Source organism: Phyllobates terribilis, unplaced genomic scaffold (assembly GCF_046119375.1).
Source record: "Phyllobates terribilis strain yellow unplaced genomic scaffold, ASM4611937v1 Scaffold_3__8_contigs__length_932513732, whole genome shotgun sequence".
Lineage (NCBI taxonomy): Eukaryota > Metazoa > Chordata > Amphibia > Anura > Dendrobatidae > Phyllobates > Phyllobates terribilis.
In genome coordinates this window covers 290006420-290029809 of record NW_027362763.1, presented here as the reverse complement: position 1 = coordinate 290029809, position 23390 = coordinate 290006420, and the positions used below count along the sequence as shown (strand labels likewise).

The window sequence follows — 23390 nt, the reverse complement described above, 5'->3', positions numbered from 1 at the left end:
ACGTTTTGCGTGCCTTCGATTATTCCACGCGGATGGCGAGTGCAGATGATGCACTAGTCAGCATGACTATCCCCCTTATCTGCCTGCTTGAAAAAACAGTGCAAGCACTAAGGGAGGAGGTTTTCAAAGAGGTGGAGGATGAGGAGTCACAAATGCCATCTGCTTCTGTTCAGTCTGCGCAACGTGGTTCCTCACAAAGGCCTAGGCAGGGGACACTTTGTGAGGAGGATGAGGAGGAGTCAATGAAGGAGGAAGACATCTGTCCAAAGGAGGGAGGTACACAATGCTCTAGTAGTCAGTATCTAGAGCGAGGGTGGGGTGATGCAGAGCAGGCAGAGATCACTCCTCAAGCAGGGGACAGCGTTTCTTGGCCAGTTGGCAGTCTGCAGCACATGGTTGATTTCATGCTGCAGTGCCTGAGAAACGACGGCCGCATCGTCCACATTCTCAACACGGCTGATTATTGGGTGTCCACCCTCCTAGATCCTCGCTACCGGGACAACTTACAAAGCCTCATAACACCGTTGAACCGGGAGCTTAAAATGTGGGAGTACCAAGACACACTGGTGCATTCCATCATGTTCTCCATTCCACCCGAGAGCAGTGCTGCTAGTGCTTTACAAAGCAGCTCAGTGCGTCGAGGCAGTGGAGGAAGCTCTGCACAAAGAGGGAGCAGAAACAGCGCCTCAGCATAAGGCAAGACCAGTATGGCCCAAATGTGGCAAAGTTTTGTGTCCCCGCCACAAATGTCTACACCATCACAGACGGCTCCAGTCAGCAGGAGGCAACGTTTCCGGCAGATGGTGACAGACTACATGTCTTGCCCTGTCAGTGTACTCCCAGATGGCTCTTCCCCTTTCAAGGTTTGGGTCTCTAAGCTGGATACATGGCCAGAGCTTAGCCAGTATGCATTGGAGGTGCTGGCTTGCCCTGCTGCTAGTGTATTATCGGAACGCGTCTTTAGTGCCGCAGGTGGTGTACCAACAGACCGTCGCATCCAACTATCCTCCGATAACGTTGACCGGCTTACTTTTCTGAAAATGAACAAGGCCTGGATCTCGCATGAATTTGCCAGTCCTCTTCCAGATTAAATAATTGGTTGGCAACAGTATCCAGGTCTCCTGTTGTGTTCATGTTTCTACCACCTGAACTGTAATCCCTGGGCTCCAACATCGCCAGTTGCTGCTCAGAAGTGCCGTCTGCACAGCCAACATTTGCTCCAGTGTTATTGGGGTTCAGTAACATCAGCTGATCCCCTGCTGTGTGCCCGGCAATTTCTCCTGCTCTGTCCACATTCACACTACTACTGATTTTAAACGTGCTCCAATTAGATCTCTGGCTCCTCTCTGTTTTCACTATTTACCCTTGGCTCCAACACCGCCAGTTGCTGCTCAGTAGTGCCGTCTGCACAGTCAATACTTGCTCCAGTGTTATTGGGGTTCAGTAACGTCAGCTGATCCCCTGCTGTGTGCCCAGCAATTTCTCCTGCTCTGTCCACATTCACACTACTACTGATTTTAAACGTGCTCCAATTAGGCCTCTGGCTCCTCTCTGTTTTCACTATTTACCCTGGGCTCCAACACCGCCAATTGCTGCTCAGAAGTGCCATCTGCACAGTCAACACTTGCTCCAGTGTTATTGGAGTTCAGTAACGTCCGCTGATCCCCTGCTGTGTGCCCGGCAATTTCTCCTGCTCTGTCCACATTCACACTACTACTGATTTTAAACTAGCTTCAATTAGATTGGAATAATGCAAATAAAGAGGCGCTGGCAGGCTAGTCAATCTACAGCAGCGAATTTGGGAGACACAAACCACTATGTGTCAGTGAGTAGGGATATCAATATATCAAGTGGTAATTCGCGCTTAAGGAACGGGATACAGACGCAAAGGGAGGTATTGGAAGTAAAAAGTGGGTCTTTATTAGAATATCAAGACATAAAATGTAAAAGGTATAAAAAGGTATAAAATATATAAGGAAGGGGGGGTTTTGGAGTAAGAGTTAAAAGAAGGGGGGTCTAGAATCTAAAAAACACACACTGAGGTGTGTATAGTGAAACAATGGTCCTGAGGAACAATAATGGCTGGGTACAGATAGATCCTCTGTGGAGCTCAGAGTGCGAGGACCTGTAAGGAAGAGGAGTGGGTGGTTAGGATATTTAAGATTTTTTAAAGATATTTTAAAATCATTTAATTTAAAATTGGTCCTGGAAGAGTAGTAGGGGTGGTATGAATGGATAAATACCTGATCAGATGAGTAGGGATGATCAGGTGGGTCGTCTCGGGCGATCCTCAGGTTAATACCTATGGTATCATAGATAATGAGTAACTGGTATGATGCGGTATTATGGTACAATATGGGGGTCTTAGTACCTGTTTATGGGGTCGTGCTCCTGAGTCCAATCTGTTGATCACGTAGTAGGGATGCGGCTTATTGGGGTGTATGGTAACCTGCTCAGTGGCTGGGTTCCATTGCAGGTGGTACCTCTGAATGGTAGCAAAAATAAGTAGGGCTAGTAAGAGGGTGCTGGGTTGGGTGTGCTGATCTAAGATGGGGGGGGGGGGAATGGAGGTTACCTGGCTTTCATCATACTCAGATATGTTGTGGTAGGTATCTAAATGGTCAAGAGAAATCTGGTATATAAGTAGCCGTGGGGATCCACAAGTGGTATTTGATATCACCTGTAAATGAGAATACAATATTATAGTATTGGGCAGAGATAGAGACCAGGAGGAGTAAGTGGTTGTAGGTTACCTGAGTCACTAGATATTTGAGTGCTATCCTATAATATTCCTGGTGGGATGATAATGAACTGTTGGTGGCCTATAGCCTCTGATCCAATATGTCCAGTGGTAAATAATATTACCTGTAGACGGAAATACAGGATTATGGTATTGGGCAGAGATAAGGACCAGGAGAAGTAAGTGGTTATTGATTGATTACCTGAGTCGCTGGGTTTTTCTTCCAACGCGTTTCGAAAGGCTCGGCTTTCTTCTTCAGGGATAGCCTCACACAGCGCTATGGCACCTATATATGGTCTGATGGGGGTGTGGTCCTGTGAGTACCTGTCAATCTGTCAGTCAGCAAATGCAAATAATTCAATTTCGCTGTTAAGTCCTCTGGGTTTGAGGGTGTTTAATTGAAAGATCCATTTGCTTTCTGTTCTGGACATAGTTTTGATGAAGTCACCCAATCTCCAATGTTTTGGCACAATTTGGATCCCTGTGACCTGGGTCCCATTAGGGCATCCTTTGTGTTTTTCCATATAGTGTTTAGATAGTGGGTGTCCGATATACTTATTTTTTATATTTCTTAGATGTTCATTAATTCTGACGTTCATAGGCCGTTTCGTTCTCCCCACATACATTTTTTTACATGGGCATAGTATACCGTATATCACCCCTGTAGTGGTGCATGTGATAAAGTCCTCAATAGGGTATATCTCAGGTCCATGGCTGACAGTACACTGTTTAGGTATTTTTAATGTTTTGCACATTTTACATTTTTTGCACGGAAAAAAACCTTTAATTTTTTGTTGAAAGGGGGTGTGTGGTTGGTTGTGTTGTTGGTAATTGTTTATTGTTGGGGCTATGATGTTTCCTAGGTTCCGTGCTCTTTTGTATATGAATTTTGGTTTGTCAGTAAGTAGTTCTCCGATTATTTTATCATCCCTAAGTGTGTGCCAGTGTTCTATACCCCCCTTCTTTTAACTCTTACTCCAAAACCCCCCCCTTCCTTATATATTTTATACCTTTTTATACCTTTTACATTTTATGTCTTGATATTCTAATAAAGACCCACTTTTTACTTCCAATACCTCCCTTTGCGTCTGTATCCCGTTCCTTAAGCGCGAATTACCACTTGATGTATTGATAGCTTCAATTAGATCTCTGGCTCCTCTCTGTTTTCACTATTTACCCTGGGCTCCAACACCGCCAGTTGCTGCTCAGAAGTGCCATCTGCACAGTTAACACTTGCTCCAGTGTTATTGGGGTTCAGTAACGTCAGCTGTTCCCCTGCTGTGTGTCCGGCAATTTCTCCTGCTCTGTCCGCATTCACACTACTACTGATTTTAAACTTGCTCCAATTAGGCCTTTGGCTCCACTCTGTTTTTAGTATTTACCCTGGGTTCCAGCACCGCCAGCTGTTTCTTGGCAGTGTCTTTGGCACGGGTACTCCCTCCTGCCCAGCCTGGTTCCAGCACGCCAGCTGTTTCCGGGTAGTGTCAACGTCACTTTGCCTCCAATACGTTGTCCTGTCATGTTGCGGTCGGGTTAGCCGACTCTATGGTGCCTGCAGTTTAGGTGACTCCTATGTGGGCTGCGGGATCTGGCAATGAAGGCTGGTTCCATAGTGCCAATAGGACACCCCCTGTAGGACTGTGGGTTTCGGTAACTCCGGCCGGCTCGCGGCCTTGCAACTTTTTTTTTCATGTGTACCTTCTGCTACCCATCCGGGTTCCAGTATCGTCAGCTGGTTCTCGGCAGTGCCTTTGGCTTAGGTGCCTCCTTCTCGATATCCAAGTTCCACCAACGTCTGCTGGTCCTTGGTAGTGCTTTCTAGCACGGGTACCTCCTGCTTAGTAACCGGGTTCCAGTACCATCAGCTGGTCCTCAGTAGTTCCATTGGCTCTTGTACCTTCTGCTACCCATCCGGGTTCCAGCACCGCCAGCTATTTCCCGGCAGTGTCTTTGGCACGGGTACTCCCTCCTGCCCAGCCTGATTCCAGCACGCCAGCTGTTTCCGGGTAGTGTCAATGTCACTTTGCCTTCAATACATTGTCCTGTCGTGTTGCAGTCGGGTTAGCCGACTCTATGGTGCCTGCAGTTTAGGTGACTCCTATGTGGGCTGCGGGATCTGGCAATGAAGGTTGGTTCCATAGTGCCAATAGGACAAGCACCCCCTGTAGGACTGTGAGTTTCGGTAACTCCGGCCGGCTCGTGGCCTTGCAACTTTTCTTTTCATGTGTACTTTCTGCTACCCATCCAGGTTCCAGTACCGTCAGCTGGTTCTCGGCAGTGCCTTTGGCTTAGGTGCCTCCTTCTCGGTATCTGAGTTACACCAACGTCTGCTGGTCCTTGGTAGTGCTTTCTGGCACAGGTACCTCCTGCTTAGTAACTGGGTTCCAGTACCATCAGCTGGTCCTAGGTAGTTCCATTGGATTTTTTATTTTATTCTTATTTTTACACAGGGACACTGTGGGACCAAACACTACTACCCGGGAGCAAACACTACTACCCTCATCATTGTCCCTGCTGGTGCTGATCTCAGCGCCAGCAGGGAACCATGATGAGGGCAGTATTCAGCACCCAACGCTTGGGAACAGAGCTAACTGTAGCGCTAATTCCCAGGCACCGTGCATCCACAAAAAAACGGAAATGTCAGCGTGTGGAGCACACGGACACACGGTCTGTGGAAACACACTGACATATGCACAGAACCATAGATTTGAATGGGTCTGCATGTGTCAGTGTCTCCAGTACGTGTGGAAACTGTCACCACATGTACTGGAAACACGGACGTGTAAAAGAGCCCAAAGACTTACTCAGTGGGTTTGTGTGCTGTCCGATAAAGACTCTGCCAGCACAACGACATTCACACAGATATATGAATGCATACTTTCTCTCTGGCCTGGTGCTCTGACAGCCCACACTGTTCCAACTGTAGCTCCCAAGTTCAAACAGTTTTCTACAGGGTTTCTCTTTACAGCTCAGTAGCTTATCCTCTGTGACACTAGCTGACAGAGACAGAAAAGGGCCCCTGTGAAAGAACAATATATGGGCCCTCTCTAGAACAATAGCTTATCACAATGCTAAATTACACCTGTTTTATAGGTGGAAATGGGTCCCCTTACCTCTTGGGTCTCTGCACAGCTGCACTGGTGGCACCAATGTTATATCAGCCCCTGCTCTGTGACAACACTTAGACCTGACTATTCAGTACTACTTTAGCAATATAGATCCTCTTGTCTTTTAGCCATCTCACACCAACAGTCCCATGTCAGCTATGCTTATACCTCACTGCACAGTTCCTTCAATGGCTTCAGTCATATAATTTTTCTTTTAGTATGCTCTTTACTGGCTGGATTCAAACCTACTTCAAAGATACTCTCTGAGTAAACTCCTCATGTACTTCATGCAGTCACACTATACAATCACACTATCCATAGCTCCCACTCGATCCAGATTCAGCGGGACTGTTCTGATTTGAGGGCTCAGTCCGCCATGTCAGAGCTTTGTCCCGACTTCTAATACTCACCTCTCTCTGATGTCTTCATTGCTCCATAGCTCCTCCTCCTCGGGGGGCATCTCTCTGCACTGACATAAATTAAATTGTATTATTCACACACTTCGTCTCCTGTGATCAGATCACCCCCTGGACTCTTGTCTCCAGGTTCTCAGGCAGCAGCTTTAGCTATGAACCACAGCTCATAATGATAAATATAGGAGAATTTGGTAATCTTGAGATATATTGCAGACAGTGACCCCAGAAGCAAATTGTGACAACACAGCTTATAATATTAATCAGCCAGATGATTAGATTTCTTAAGCTAAGAGAAATACACTATTGTGCTTGTGTTGGCTTGTAAATGTAAGTGTATTTTTCTGGCTGGTCAAGAAGGGCAGACCAGTATTTGTATAACCCTGAATGTTGTCTTCTATTGGTCTGTGAACAATGATGTTTGTTACTATGCTAATTGTATATTATACTAAGCTAGCTAGTTTATTTACAAGTCCCCCCTTCTATACCAACTAAGTAAATTGATTAAATGCACAAACAATGAGACCTGAGACCTGTAGAATAATATCATCCCTAACCCTTGACCTGTGGATGTGTACTTAAAAGGACATGTGCCTCTGTAACAGGCAGACTTTACAAGGAGAATCAAAGATCAGATACTCTCTTAGACCATCAGCTTGGTAGGATGGCTTTAACCAAAAAGACACAGATTTGGATTTTACATGATTCCAGCCTAAGGGTACCTGGCCATGACTGGAAGGATACGGATCTGCTCCATTGACCAGCAGAGAACCTATGGATACATTTGGGGAGACCAGGTTGGGATGATGAAGTCACCTAGCCCCATGGATATGTTGTTTGGGGTTGCCAGGTGGGACCCTTCGGTCACCTGGAACCCATGGAGACATTCAGAGAAGCCAGATTAGGATCAGTCGGTCATCTGGCCCCATGGAAACTCTTGGAGAAGCCAGGGTGGGACACTTGGGTCTCCAGGCCTTGTACCTCGATGGACTGTCAGCTTCCTAAGCATACCGCAACATTCTCTCTGTTGGGGCCCGCCAGAATTGGGGGGACTCTGGTTGAGGTAGTTGGCTCTGAAAGTCCCAAAGTCACAGCTGTTCTATTCCCAGGCGGGCCAGCGGAAACGTGAGATTATGTAATGTTGTACCATCTTGGTTATTTGCTGAGACTTTTCTATGTGTTTATTGTCCGATTTGTGGATCAATAAAGTATTGCCAAACTGTTTTACCTGCTCCATGTGTTGTCTGAGTAGTATTACGCCCACGGAAGACCCAGGGTCTTCACACCCACCATAACTTTTCAGCCTCATTTGCATATCAATTCAAACGCTGATTTCTCAATAATAGTTTGTGAATATGTGAGTTGTTGCTTTGCAGCATCCCACCAGGGATAACATCTACAAGGAGTTTGTATGTTCTCCCCGTGTTTGCGTGGATTTCCTTCTGGGTTCTCTGGTTTCCTCCCACACTCCAAACACATACTGATAGGGAATGTAGATTGTGATTCCCGTTTTAGACAGCAATTCTGATGTCTGTAAAACGCTGTGGAATTAATGGCACTATATAAGTGAGTAAAGGAAATATATATGTATATATATATATATATATATATATACATACTGTATATACTGTGTATTACTTACAAATCTATTTTATTAAATGAACTCTCACATTGCAATCATGAACATGGGCTATGTGCCCACGTTGCATTTATGAAGCAGAAAATTTCTGCTGCATAAATGCAAGTTCTCTCCCGGAAAAACGCATGCGGAATTCCGCACGCGTTTATCGCGCATTTTTCGCGCGTTTATCACGCGTTTTCCACATGCAGAATTGCCTTGCGTTTTTTATGCATTGGACAAAGGCAATTCCGCTTGCGGAAACGCAAAATTAAATGACATGCTGCGGATTTTTGAACGCGGCATAAACGCTGCGGAAAAATCCGCAGCATGTGCATATGTAGCACCCTGAGGATTCGGCTGCTACAGGGGTATTGCACCTCAACCCAGAGGTGTGATATTCCACTCCCGGGTAAGGATGGAGTGTGGAACTGAGCTCAGATAGACTGCATGCACTACATACATCCCATTCCAGAGGAGCAGGCCGACGGCACTCCCACTTAGAAATGTGCAGGTGCGACCGAGCCTGTTCCTGGCTGGAGTGGGAGGGGGGAGGAACATCCCATGTAGTGTAGGGGCAGATAGGGGGAGCAGTCTGGGTAGTGGTAGGAGCTCATTGGGTGCTGGTCACCTGAGCTCACACATAGAGGGATATATAAGGAGGGCACCAACTAGGATCAGGGTCAGACGCAGAGAGTAAGTCAGATGCAGAGGACAAGCCTGCAGAAAGAAACAACAGCCCTGGAGAGAGAGTGGAGTAAAGAAGGAGACCCAGAGGGGGACAAAGAAGGGACCCAAGAACCCAAATAAGAACACCGGGTGAGGAGTCAGCAGAAGGGTACCGGAACCCAAGCTGGTGGGGGTAAAGACATTCCCCAGCCAGAGACCGGAGACCGTGGGCAGAGTCTGTCACGGTCACCCACTACATTCACCCTGAAGGCACACCACATGGAGGGTCAGGGAACCTGAGGCCAAAGGTTGCCCAACAGAAGGCCCGAGGGAGCTGGATTTAGGTGAATCACTGGTGGGGACGGCTGAAGGAAGGACAGAGGGAGAGCTCAGGGCCACGCTCCGGACTTGTTTGGGGGTTGGCCGGATCCAGGACCTGGTGGACGCAGCACGGCTCGGGAGGTCACTTGGAGCTAGAGTGACCAGGAACATCTGCAGTAAGTAAAGACCCTTAACTGCACTACCCGAGTCTGTCATCATTACCGGCTGCACCGCACCACCACAACCCCCATCCTCTGCGCCTGTCCCCTCTGAGGCTATACCCCTCCCGTTGGGGGTTATCCCACCAAGCTGCGCATTTACCATCAGCCTCAGCGGACCCTGCTGCAGCGGCGGCCACAGTGACCGCATCACAACGGGTGGCGTAGTCGACACAACGAACTTTAATAACATCAGTAAAGACTGCCACATAACCCTGAGCTTGACGCCCTGGGCACGGGACCGGGTCACAGCCGCTCGGAGACTACAAACCCCCCCATCTGATCCGGTGCCGGGTATTCCCCTCAAAACGGAATATGTCCCAGGGGGCGCGTCAACTTTGGCGTAGTCGGCAGGATTACGTGCCCGCAACACCCGGGTACTGCGTGCCTGAAGAAAAGTGCAAGTTTACCTCAGAAAGAAGACTCCTGCCGGTTCCGGAGGGTCCACGCCATCGGACTCCATCACCAGTCGTTTCCCGCCGATTGTCCGCCATTTCCAGCTTGTTCCCGCCATCTGCAGAGTTTCCCGCCACTGGGAAGCGATTCCCGCCAAAACCGCAGATTTCCCGCCTTGGAAGAGCAGCGGACGCCATTATGGGCGTGCCAAAGGAGGGCAAGAGGCCACATCCCATCGTGGGCCGGGACAGAAAATGGCGCCAAAAGTGGAAACCGCCCCCACCAACAGAGACTGTGATGCTGGAGGTGTCTGTCAGCGTGAAAGAACTCCCCCTGGAGCTGACAGTCACCGAGTTGCCCCGGGACCGCCCTCGAAGTAGGAGGAGACGAAAGAAAAGAGCAAAGATGGGTGTCGCTTGGAGCAGTCTAGAACGAGCGCACCCGGAGGCAAGGTGTCCAGAGCAAGAGCACCCGGAGTCGAGGAGAGAAAGAGTAGACCCGGGAATGGAGCGGCAGCAGAGCAGCACCGGCCCGCTGGCCAGGAGCCTGCAGAAGGAAGAAGGAGGAGAGCAGAGCAGCACCGGCCCGCTGGCCAGGAGCCTGCCGGAAGAAGAGCAGAGCAGCACCGACCCGATGGTCAGGAGCCTGCTAGAGTCAACAACCCCGCTAGGCTTAGCGGAGATCCTGGCGCAGCTTCCCCGAGATCGGGAGTGCGCGCGGAGTGCCCTGGAGGGCCTCGCGGGAAGGATGGCCCGAGTGCAGAGGGAGATCCTGGCGGAGTGGGGCCGGGAGATGGCCCAGCAAGCTGGAATCCGCCCACGGAACCCGCTCCCTTGGAAGAAGACACCGACTACCTCTGCGGATGACGCGGGAGGACCCAAGGCCGGAGACGGCGCAGAAGAGGGAGCGAGACGTATGGCAGCAGGTAAGGGGGACGCCTATACCCCATACCGGAAGACCACCCACCTGCCCCAGCTCCCCGTCGCAGAGCCCGAAAGTCCCCCTGCCGTACCCGAGACCGCCATGACACCGCCACCGACTAGGCCCCGACCGGAAGCCGCCGTCGCGACCCCAGTGACGTCACGCGTCGTGACCCGGAGCGTGGCGCAGGAAGAAGAGCCTCCGGCCTGGTCACAGGGCCTAGCGTTTCCGGGCGCCGCATCCAAAGCAGAGCCATCTACCTCCGCGGAGCCTCCGGCCTGGTCGCAAGGCCAGGTAACCCAGGGCGCCGCCGTCCTAACGGTGCCCTTCACCTTCCAGGTGCCCCAGGCCTGGCCGCAAGGCCTGGGCAACCCGGGCGCCATCACCACCGCGCCCGCGCCCGTAATACCAAGGGTGCCACACCTGGGGGAGGACCTCTTCGGCCAGCTCACATGGCCGGACGGGCGGCCCTTCATCTGGCCCGAAGGGTACCCTGAGCTAGAGCGGCAGCAAAGACTAGGGCCCTTGTGTGAGCCCCTGATCCCGGCTCCAAAGCCCGTGACTCGGGTCTCGCCTCCACTCGAGGAAGCCCAGTTCGTGTGGGACCCCACGGGAGAAGATTTGATGGGGTTCACCGGAGAGACTCGGGCAGCTGCAGCAGAGCGTACCGAGTGTTGCCGTCAACAGCTGGCAGAGTTCAAGAGAGAGCGGGAGGAGAGGCGGGCCAGAGAGCAATGGGCCCGGACCCGCAGCGCGGAGCAAAAGAGCCGGACCAGAAGGGACCCCCGTGCAGCAGATCGTCCCCGTACCATCGGGACGGTAATAAAGTTTAATGCGCAACATGGGTGGGGCTTCATAAAGGACCAGAACACCATGGGTGACGTCTTCGTTACCCGACGGGATGTCGAGTCTCACCTGCCAGAGGGTCACAAAGGCCGTGACCTCTACGTCGGTGACGAGGTAACGTTCACCCGGCACAAGTGTGCCAAGGGACCTTACGCCCTCCACGTGCATCGCCTGACAGAGGAGGAGTTGCGGTGTAGGGAGGAAGAGCCAGAAGACCCGGACGGGTTCAAGGCTAGGAGGTACTACGATTAAGAACAGTAGTAAAGAAAAACTGTATATAGTTACCCGTCGGGGTACACAAGTAACCGTGGCTGCTTTAACGTTTAGTCCCCGTTGGGACCAGTGAACAGTTTAACCCGTGTGTCCCTTACCCAAACCAGGCTGAGGACTGTGAGCAGCCATCCCTTTCCCTTACCTGGCCGGGGACTGAGAACGGCCAAAACTTCCCTGTACATAGTTGCGCTTCTTAAGGCGCCCCCTACTGGTTTTATAAGGAACTGCTTTTCAAAAGACTGTCGCACTTTACCTGGTCACGAGTTGCACGGTGACCAGAGGAGGAAGAAAGAAAGAGACGACGAGAATGTTATGATGATGTTTATATGAAAAAGTTTATATATATATAATATTTTATATGTTTTATATGTTTATAAAAATTTGTATGTTTGGTGTTTTTGTCTTTGCAGCCCGAGGACGTGCTGTGATTTACCAGGGGGGAATGTAGCACCCTGAGGATTCGGCTGCTACAGGGGTATTGCACCTCAACCCAGAGGTGTGATATTCCACTCCCGGGTAAGGATGGAGTGTGGAACTGAGCTCAGATAGACTGCATGCACTACATACATCCCATTCCAGAGGAGCAGGCCGACGGCACTCCCACTTAGAAATGTGCAGGTGCGACCGAGCCTGTTCCTGGCTGGAGTGGGAGGGGGGAGGAACATCCCATGTAGTGTAGGGGCAGATAGGGGGAGCAGTCTGGGTAGTGGTAGGAGCTCATTGGGTGCTGGTCACCTGAGCTCACACATAGAGGGATATATAAGGAGGGCACCAACTAGGATCAGGGTCAGACGCAGAGAGTAAGTCAGATGCAGAGGACAAGCCTGCAGAAAGAAACAACAGCCCTGGAGAGAGAGTGGAGTAAAGAAGGAGACCCAGAGGGGGACAAAGAAGGGACCCAAGAACCCAAATAAGAACACCGGGTGAGGAGTCAGCAGAAGGGTACCGGAACCCAAGCTGGTGGGGGTAAAGACATTCCCCAGCCAGAGACCGGAGACCGTGGGCAGAGTCTGTCACGGTCACCCACTACATTCACCCTGAAGGCACACCACATGGAGGGTCAGGGAACCTGAGGCCAAAGGTTGCCCAACAGAAGGCCCGAGGGAGCTGGATTTAGGTGAATCACTGGTGGGGACGGCTGAAGGAAGGACAGAGGGAGAGCTCAGGGCCACGCTCCGGACTTGTTTGGGGGTTGGCCGGATCCAGGACCTGGTGGACGCAGCACGGCTCGGGAGGTCACTTGGAGCTAGAGTGACCAGGAACATCTGCAGTAAGTAAAGACCCTTAACTGCACTACCCGAGTCTGTCATCATTACCGGCTGCACCGCACCACCACAACCCCCATCCTCTGCGCCTGTCCCCTCTGAGGCTATACCCCTCCCGTTGGGGGTTATCCCACCAAGCTGCGCATTTACCATCAGCCTCAGCGGACCCTGCTGCAGCGGCGGCCACAGTGACCGCATCACAACGGGTGGCGTAGTCGACACAACGAACTTTAATAACATCAGTAAAGACTGCCACATAACCCTGAGCTTGACGCCCTGGGCACGGGACCGGGTCACAGCCGCTCGGAGACTACAAACCCCCCCATCTGATCCGGTGCCGGGTATTCCCCTCAAAACGGAATATGTCCCAGGGGGCGCGTCACATAGAACTTGCGGAATCCCATTGGGGACCATGGGGTGCGGATATACATGCGTTTTTCAAGCGTTTACGCTGCGGAAATTCCGCAGCATATACGCTTGAAAAATGCTACGTGGGCACACAGCCTTAGTCTAAAACAGTAAACTTACAAGTGATTATATGAACATTATATGAACATGGCTTCTAAAACATCTGAGTACTCCCTTCCATAGCATTCATTTTCAATTTTTAATAACCCCTGAGTCTTCAAACTGTCTGAAAATACTGGATTAGCATGGACAATAGTGCTGCTTACCTCATTCCCTCTGTAAATTGCCTAAGGCCTGCATATTTGTTAATATTTTAAATGGAAAAAAGAAATACGTTCTGAACATAAAATATTTTGACTACAAAGTAAAAGCTGTCGCAGAACATGTCTGCAGTATTTAAGAACACAAAAATACAATACATATAGAAGGACATTATATATTGTTTCATTTTATAATATAGTACATAACATTAAAGGTATTTGTTATTTTTACTAGCAGAAATCTAATAACAAATAATAATTTTCTTTTCTAGTAGACAAATTATCTGTAAGACATTAGTATGTACCTCTCATTTTATTGTACTTACCACACCAAGCTGAACATATTGGTGTAGAGAGGGAACATTTATTTTAATTGAATGTTATCAATCTTATATGTAAAGGCCTCAATACTTTTTTTTTAATGGCCTTCGGCTCGATCTTGAGTCATGGTGACTTGATGGGTGAACGATCTGTAGGAAAATCAATCTTGTGCAAGCCTAGATAGGTCCACCAGGGTCTTCTCTTCCCTTATCTTGATAGTATCAAGCAATCAGGGTTGCTGGTCCTCTTCTTCACCTTGTTCTATTCTTCCAACCTTGATGTCCTTCTCCAGTGATTGCTGTCTTCGTATGATGTGTCCAAAGTAGGCAAGTCATAGGTTGGTGATAGCTTGACCCCAATACACATTACAGTAAGTAAGTCAGCTCAACCATCAATGGCAGGATTGAAGACTCTCTTATGTGTATGGGGTCTCCCAACTGTCCCCAAATGAGGTTGTCAGGGAAAAGAAGGATTGGAATGCTGAAATTCAATTCCCGACCTTTTGTGTTCTGAGGGAAGATAAGATGTCTGGCAGGGGGTTACTCAGCTTAGCTCTTTCCATTGAAGACAAGCTAATAGCCTCCTCAGAGAGGAAGAAGACTTAATCTCTAGTGCCACCTATTGGATGTAGCAATCCTAAAAGTCAATATCAACCCTGTAATGAGCCTTGCCACATGACTAAGGGCCCCGTCACACTAAGCGATGCAGCAGCGATCCCGACAACGATACGACCTGTCAGGGATCGTTGCTGCATCGCTAATACATCGCTGGTGAGCTGTCAAACAGGCAGGCTCACCAGCGATCAGGGGAGCAGCGATATCGTGGAAAGGATCGTTCCACGATGTCCTGCTCCCGTTACCAGCCTGCTGCAAGCAGGAGCAGGCTGGTAACTATGGTAAACATTGCGTTACTAAGTGCGCGTGTGCCCCTAGTAACCCGCTGTTTACCATGGATACCACTCTGCTACGGTGCGCGGGAGCTTCCGCTTACCGTAGGAGAGTGGTATCCATGGTAAACAGCGGGTTACTAAGTGCGCGCGTGCCCCTAGTAACCCGATGTTTACCATAGTTACCAGCCAGATCGTTGGTCCCGCTGGCCACACACAGCGATGTGTGCTGGCCAGCGGGAGGCCAACGACCAAAAAATGGTCCAGGACACTTTGCAGCGATCAGCGACCTCACAGCAGGGGCCTGATCGTTGCAAAGTGTCACACACGGCGACATCGCTGGTGAGGTCGCTGGTGAGTCACCAAAACCGTGACTCAGCAGCGATATCGCTAGCGATATCGATATGTGAGACAGGGGCTTTAGGATAAGAAGCCAAACCAGAAACTCCATTTGCACACATGTGTTTAGTGGTGTTGCCCCTCCCCCATTGAAAACATATGCTTAGATTTTGAAACAAGCTTACAAGTGTATGTCAGGGGGTGGTGGTGATCGGCAGCAGGAATAGAGTAGCTGTTGACTGAACATGTATGGACAATATTATAAGATATAGTATAGGCGCATGCAAATACAGTGAAAACACTAATAGTGACAATAGGGGCACAAAAAGTAATCCTAATTATAGGTCCACTTAAGTGTTACTTTGGGAAAAAGGGATATTTACTAATTATAATTTACTAATTCTAATTATAGCTAAGAGAATGATTGCAAAGGAGTATGTTATACATGGTATACCGTTACAGTATATGCATTCATTAGAATCGTGGTATATGTATTGTGTGGGTATTTGACTTCTGAGTCATTCACGGACTATCCAGTGGCATACCTCCAATGGCAGCAGTACACATGGCTGCTATGGCGCCCGTGAGTTCGGGAGGTCTTGTGCCGGCACCGGCAATGGCACTGGCCCCCCTCACACGTCATAGCACGTTCAACTGTATCGACATCCTGGCAATGTGGGGTACATTATACTATATGGAAGGCTATGTGGGGGGCCATTATAATATTTGGAAGGCTATGTGGGGGCCATTATAATATTTGGAAGGCTATGTGGGGGCCATTATAATATTTGGAGTGCTATGTGGGGGCCATTATAATATTTGGAGGGCTATGTGGCTGCCATTATAATATTTGAAGGGCTATGTGGGGGTCATTATAATATTTGGAGGGCTATGTGGGGGTCATTATAATATTTGGAGGGCTATGTGGGGGCCATTATAATATTTGAAGGGCTATGTGCGGGCCATTATAATATTTGGAAGGCTATGTGGGGGCCATTATAATATTTGGAAGGCTATGTGGGGGCCATTATAATATTTGGAAGGCTATGTGGGGGCCATTATAATATTTGGAGTGCTATGTGGGGGCCATTATAATATTTGGAGGGCTATGTGGCTGCCATTATAATATTTGAAGGGCTATGTGGGGGTCATTATAATATTTGGAGGGCTATGTGGGGGTCATTATAATATTTGGAGGGCTATGTGGGGGCCATTATAATATTTGAAGGGCTATGTGCGGGCCATTATAATGTTTGGAGGGCTATGTGGGGGCCATTATAATATTTGGAGGGCTATGTGGATGCCTTTATACTTTATGGAGGTCTAGGTGGGGGCGATTATACTGTATGCAAGCAATTATACAGTGTAAAGGTTTGTGTGGGGTCCATCATATTGTGTGGAGGGCTGTGTGGAAGCGTTTGGAGGGATAGTGGGGGCCATTATACAGTGTGAAGAGGTGTTGGGCCTTTATACTGTATGTAGGCCCATTATACTTCATGGAGGGCTGTGTGAGGGTCACAGTCGGGGGATCATACTATGTTTGGGGTCACCATACTTTGCTGGGGTAGTTAAGGTGGAGTACAGTAGGGACTTCATACTGTGCATGTGGAGGGTATTGTGGAGGATGTCACTGTGGAGGTATCATATAGTGATTGTGGGGCACTTTTGTTGGTATCATACTTTATGGGCGCAATTAAAAGCGAATCTAGGGCTTCAGTAGGAGGAAAATAACTTTGTAAAGGTTGCAAAGTTGTGAGATATGCTTTCCTGTGACCCCACTGAATATTTTTATTTATTTATTCTTTTTTTGGGGGGGGGGGGCGGTCCAAATTAAAACTTCTGCTATGGGGCCTCATGATTTCTATGTTCGCCCCTGACTATATCAATTGAATACAGTGTCTGGCTAGGTTTAAATAAATATTGACAAACACCTATAACAGTAATGTTTGTGTTAAGGATTTGACAGTCTGAATCTCCTTTAATTTACTGTATATGTTACACTTCCCTGCTGCAATGTTTGCTTCCATCAGACTGTAACAACATGCTATATATAGGACATGTTCTCATTTTACAATCTCTTGTGCCAGATTTAAAAAAAAAAAAAAAAACACAGTTCTGCAAAGATTAGGAAAAAATCTCAATTTTCTTTAAATGAAGATTTGTCATCCAGGAATAGTTTGGCTCGGGTAATTGATGTTTTTATTTATATACAGCTCAACCACATGGAAGTGTTTGAATTCTTCATGATGCATTTTTGGTAAACACTGAATCAACTACCGTCTATTTACTGTCAATATTTATCACTTTGTCAATCCGATTCTCCGTTGCTACCAATGTGGCTTATTATTCTCTACGAAGATCAACATCTGTCCAATTGTTATCAATGCAGAAATCATTCAGTGGAGTTACTGAATTTTGCAATGTCGCTCGTGTATCACAGTTATCAAAATAAATGACTTCTGTCATTTTGTATATTCAACAAGATTTGGTTATGGAGAATAAGAAAAAGGTGCCCTAAAATAAATAAATATATGGTTAAAAGATAGATAGATAGATAGATAGATAGATAGATAGATAGATAGATAGATAGATAGATACATAATACGTACATAGAAGGACGGACAGATAGACAGAGGGACTGATGGAAAGACAGATACATATTCCACGTATGTGAAATCCAGTAGTGTAAAAATATTATTTTGTCTTTGATATTGAAGAGTGGAACTAATGACCTTCTATGTGGCTTACTCACCCTCTCCAGAAATGTGATGGGAAGTTATGAAAGTAATTTGTAGAAAATTAGATAAAAAGTGACTGGAAATAGCTTTGGGGTAAAATGAATTGCAGTCATATTTCATCCAATCCATACCTTTTTGCCTTGCAGTTAAGCTAATCATAAGGTAATAAAATAGTCCAGCTTCTACAGACTAAATAGTCCCAATCAGTTTCCTCAACGTCAAGTAAAGAGAAGGTGTGTGAGACACATACAGGGAAAGCAACAGGTATAAACATTTGTCTGCATTGTGCAAATTGTTGTTCTATTACTCATATAATACACTTATGCTATATACTGTGCAATAAATAGGTTTGCGGATTAATTAAATACTTAAATGTAGCCAAGCAAGTAATAAATGTACCATGTAATCTAAATGTACATTTTTTTCTTCTATTTAGCACTTAATTACATGCTATAAAACAAGTCATCATTATGCCCTATTAAGGATCTTGTATGCTATACAACAGTAATCATTAATAACTTACTCCTGATCATTAAGTTTATTAATGACCATGCAGACTAAAACTAGAAATTAAGGTTAATGTCAGGATTGAAAGTAGCAACCTGTGATATGGAAGACAAAAGCTACTGTATTACACATTTGTGTCATTTTAAAGGAAATCTGTCAGTAGGATCAACCCTACTAAGCTGTCTATATGGGCATGTAGAACAGCGGAAGCTGAATAAAATGATACCTTGTTATCTGTGATCCGATGTCTTATTCCAGAAAAATCCACATTTTTCTTAGTATGTAAATGAGCTGTTAAGATCTATAGGCTGAACATAGATCTCCCTGAAAATCTTCCTCCAGAGCTTATTTTAAATGTATGGGGGTGTTACCAGTGTGAGACATGTAATGACTGACCTTCTGGTCTCCTGATCTACATATCTCACACTGGTAACTCCCGCTTGTCATAACGCTCCTTGTCATCCAACATCCAAGCGCAAATATGAGAATGAAAAATTTGAGGCTAAAGCAACATTTTCGTGGAAAGAAAATCATTTTTTCATTTTCATGGCCAAATCATGAAATGTCAATAAAGAATAAAAAAAGTCATTATTTGAACATACTTTTTACTTGGACGCTTGTCAAGTGGAAATGGTAAATTATGCTATCCATGTCAAACCTTGCCAGCTTGGAAGTTAAATAATTTGCTCCGTTTCTTGCACAAAATATTACCGAAAAGTAGTCATAAATATGTTTAAAACTTACAGACTACTAAACCACATCCACTTTCAAGCTTTCAGGAGCAAAATGTAGAGCATGTGAAAAAATACTAATCCTTCTGGAGTAAATAGTTTATAAATACAGTCATGGCCGAAAGTGTTGAAACCCTTGAAATTGTTCCAGAGAATGAAGTATTTCTCCCAGAAAATGAATGCAATTACACATGTTTTACTATACACATGTTTATTTCCTTTCTGTGTCTTGGAACAACACAAAAAAACAGAGAAGAAAGCTGGATCTCCGTGGGCGTATAACCTGGTACGTATCCATCGGGGGGATGAATGGAAGACGGCATTCAACACCTGGGACAGCCACTATAAAGACCTCGTAATGCCGATCGGCCTCTGTAATGCTCCCGCCGTCTTTCAAGAGTTGGTCAATGACATCTTCCGTGACCTTCTCTACTCCTGCGTGGTGGTGTACCTGGACGACATCTTGATCTTCTCTCCGGATCTTCCCACACACCGGAGGGACGTTCGTCAAGTCCTGCTCAGGCTCAGACAGAACCACCTCTACGCAAAATTTGAGAAGTGCCTCTTTGAGCAGACCTCGCTTCCATTTCTGGGCTACGTCATCTCCCAGACCGGCCTACGAATGGATCCTGAGAAACTTTCTGCCATCCTGAAGTGGCCCCGACCGGAGGGGTTGAAGGCTATTCAGCGGTTCCTGGGCTTCGGCAACTACTACCGCCTCTTCATTCCGCACTTCTCTTCCCGGACTGTCCCTATCTCCGCGCTCACCCGTAAGGGCGCTAGTCCCAAAGAATGGCCGCCCGAGGCAGAGGAGGCCTTCCTTTCTTTGAAACAAGCTTTATCCTCCGCTTCTGTGCTGCACCGTCCGGACTGCAACAAACAATTCTTCTTAGAAGTAGATGCTTCCTCCTCCGGAGCCGGAGCGGTACTCACCCAAAAGTCGTCATCCGGGAGAATGGTAACCTGCGGCTTCTTCTCCAAACTCTTCTCCTCGTCTGAGCGCAATTATTCTATAGGAGACCGAGAATTGTTAGCCGTTAAGTTGGCACTGGAGGAGTGGCGTTACTTGCTCGAGGGGGCTCTTCATCCGGTAATAATTTATACGGACCACAAAAACTTGGCTTACCTCCAGAGTGCCCAAAGACTTAACCCGCGCCAGGCCCGGTGGTCCTTGTTCTTCGCCCGCTTTGATTTCATTCTTCATTTCCGCCCGGCAGACAAAAATATCAAAGCCGATGCCTTGTCCCGATCTTTTCTGTCCTCCGATCTTGAGGAGGAGCCAAAGAACATCATCGACCCCGCCAAGGTAATGCAGGTGGCCCCCGTGGATCTGAATCGTCTTCCACCCGGTAAGACGTTCGTGACAGTACCTGATCGTGAGAAGGTTCTGCACTGGGGACATTCGTCTAAGCTAGCCGGCCATGCTGGCCAAAAGAAGACCCTCCAGCTTATTACCCGGCATTACTGGTGGCCTACCCTGCGCAAGGAGGTAATAGACTTTGTCTCAGCCTGGGCGGCCTGCGCTCGCAACAAGGTTCCTAGACATCTGCCAGCCGGCCGCCTTCTGCCTCTTCCCGTACCCGCTGCCCCGTGGCAGCATATAGCCATGGACTTTATAATGGATCTCCCTGTCTCTGCTGGTTGTACGGTCATTTGGGTGGTCGCTGACCGCTTCTCAAAGATGGCTCACTTCATTCCCCTGCCGGGTCTTCTGTCTGCATCTGAGTTGGCTAAGGACTTTATTCATCATATTTTCCATCTCCATGGTCTTCCTCTCCACATCGTGTCCGATCGAGGGGTTCAGTTCACCTCTCGCTTCTGGAGAGCCACGTGAAAACTGCTGGGGGTCACCTTGGACTTCCCTTCTGCTTATCACCCACAGTCCAATGGTCAAGTAGAGCGGATCAACCAAATTTTAACCAGTTACCTCCGGCACTTTGTTAATGCCCACCAATCCGACTGGGTGGATCTTTTACCGTGGGCCGAATTCTCCTATAATAATCACGAGAGTGAATCCTCTTCCAAATCCCCGTTTTTTACAGTCTACGGTCAAAATCCCCGGATCCCGTTTCCCGTCTCCACCTCCGTGGACAACCCAGCCGCGGAGTCTCTTGTTAGCAAATTCTCCTCCATTTGGGAGAGTACCAGATCCGCACTTCTTCAGTCCTCTGAGCGGATGAAGAAACAGGCTGACAAAAGACGTCTGGATCCGCCCCAATTCCGTCCTGGAGATAAAGTCTGGCTCTCATCCAAATATGTCCGGCTCAAGATTCCTTCCTACAAGTCAGGGCCCCAGTTCATCGGCCCACTGGAAGTTATCAAGCAAATCAACCCGGTGGCCTATAAATTGAAAATCACGGCCAACTTGCGGATCCCCAACTCCTTCCATGTATCTCTCCTCAAACCAGTGGTACTTAACTCTTTTTCCAAGTCTACAGGTACGCCTCCTGCTCTGGTCTCCGCTGAAGACGAGTTTGAGGTAGAGAGCATTCTGGCCATCAAGAGGGTAAGAGGAAAGACCTTTTTTCTAGTGGATTGGAAGGGGTTTGGTCCTGAGGAGAGAACATGGGAGCCCCGGGAGAACATCCATGCCCCGCGCATCCTTGATAAATTTCTCTTTGGCCTAAGAAAAGGGGGGCCTAAAGGGGGGGTACTGTAGCATCGGCATCTCTGTCCCCTGCTAGGCAGAGACGCCGTTCCCCTCACCTCTCTGCTCCGTGCTCGGCGTCCTCCTCCCGTGCTGCTGTCAGCGCGTGCTGCTTCCCAGGCACTGTGCTTAGGGCGCTCGCACGCTCCCTCTCTCTTAAAGGGGCCGCGCGCGCCGTCCTAAGGAGTCCCCGGCCAATTGCCGGAGGATCTCCCATATATAAGGCACCTCCTCCAAAATGGAGGTGCCCGAGCAAAGTTGTTTGCACTGTGTCTTCCTGTGCTTCAGCCCTCAGGTCCCGCTGCTAGCCTGACTTCTCGTCCTGCCTGCCAGCCTGTTATCCACCAGTTACCTGCCTGTTACCTGCCTTGGCTATCTGTCCGCTCACCTGGGAGTGTCCACCAGTTACCTGCCTGTTACCTGCCTTGTCTGTTAGACCGCTCACCTGGGAGCGTCCACCAGTTACCTGCCTGTCACCTGCCTCGTCTGTCAGACCGCTCACCTGGGAGCGTCCACCAGTTACCTGCCTGTTACCTGCTGTCTCCGTCATCCCGCTCACCTGGGAGCTCCCGCCAGTTACCTGTCAGTTATCCGCCTCGTCTGTCTGCCCGCTCACCTGGGAGCACCTGCTTGCTTTCTGCCAGCCTGCCTGGAGATCCTGCCATCACTTGCCGTGACCTCCTGCTTGTCTACCCGGAGACTGTCCCTGTCACTTGCCGTGACCACCTGCCTGTCTACTCAGAGACTGTCCTCGTCACTTGCCGTGACCACCTGCCTGTCTACCCAGAGACTGTCCCCGTCACTTGCCGTGACCACCTGCCTGCTTACCCAGAGACTGTCCCCGTCACTTGCTGTGACTACCTGCTTGCCTTCCCTGGGAGTCACCCGCTTTCTTACAAGGACTTCCCCTTTGTATTGCAGCTCAGAGGTTCCACCTCCCGGTCCCGTTACAGTCTGGATGTTGGATAAGTAGCCCCAAAGAAGTTCAAGCTGTACTGTAGGGTCAGGGTGCATCAGCGTCAGTGCAAACTATCTATCGACATTTGAATGAAATTAAACGCTATGGTAGGAGACCCAGGAGGATCGCACTGCTGACACAGAGACATAAAAAAGCTAGACTGCAGTTTGCCAAAATGTATGTGAGTAAGCCAAAATCCTTCTGGGATAGTATCTTGGGGACAGATGAGACCAAGATAGAGCTTTTTGGTAAAGCACATTATTCTACTCTTTACCGAAAACGGAATGAGGCCTACAAAAAAAGAACATAGTACTTAGAGTCAAATATGGTGGAGATTCAAAGATATTTTGGGGTTGTTTTGCTAGCTTTTGGCACTGGGTGCCTTGACTGTGTGTAAGGCATCATGAAATCTGAAGATTACCAAAGAATTTTGGGTCGCAATGTAGTGCCCAATTTCAGAAAGCTGGGTTTGCGTCCAAGGTCATGGGTCTTCCAACAAGACAATGACCCCAAACATGCTTCAAGAAACATCCACAAATCGATGGAAACAAAAAGCTGGAGACTTCTGAAGTGACCAGCAATGATCCGGATCTAAATCCCATTGAACACCTGTGGAGAGATCTTAATATTTCTGTTGGGAGAAGGCACCCTTCAAATATTAGAGACCTGGAGCAGTTTGTAAAAGAAGAGTGGTCCAAAATTCAAGTTGAGAGGTGTAAGAAGCTTGTTGATGGTTATAGGAAGTGATTGATTTATTCCAAATGGTATTTAACCAATTATTAAGTTGAGGGTGCAAACAACTTTGTCC

General features: G+C 48.1%; 1 long non-coding RNA gene across 1 annotated transcript in view; it reads left to right on the top strand.

The window, feature by feature from the left end:
* Positions 1–23390, top strand: part of LOC141259245 (uncharacterized) — a 183413-nt gene that overhangs the window by 108953 nt on the left and 51070 nt on the right. The gene's annotated exons all lie outside the window — the stretch shown is intronic.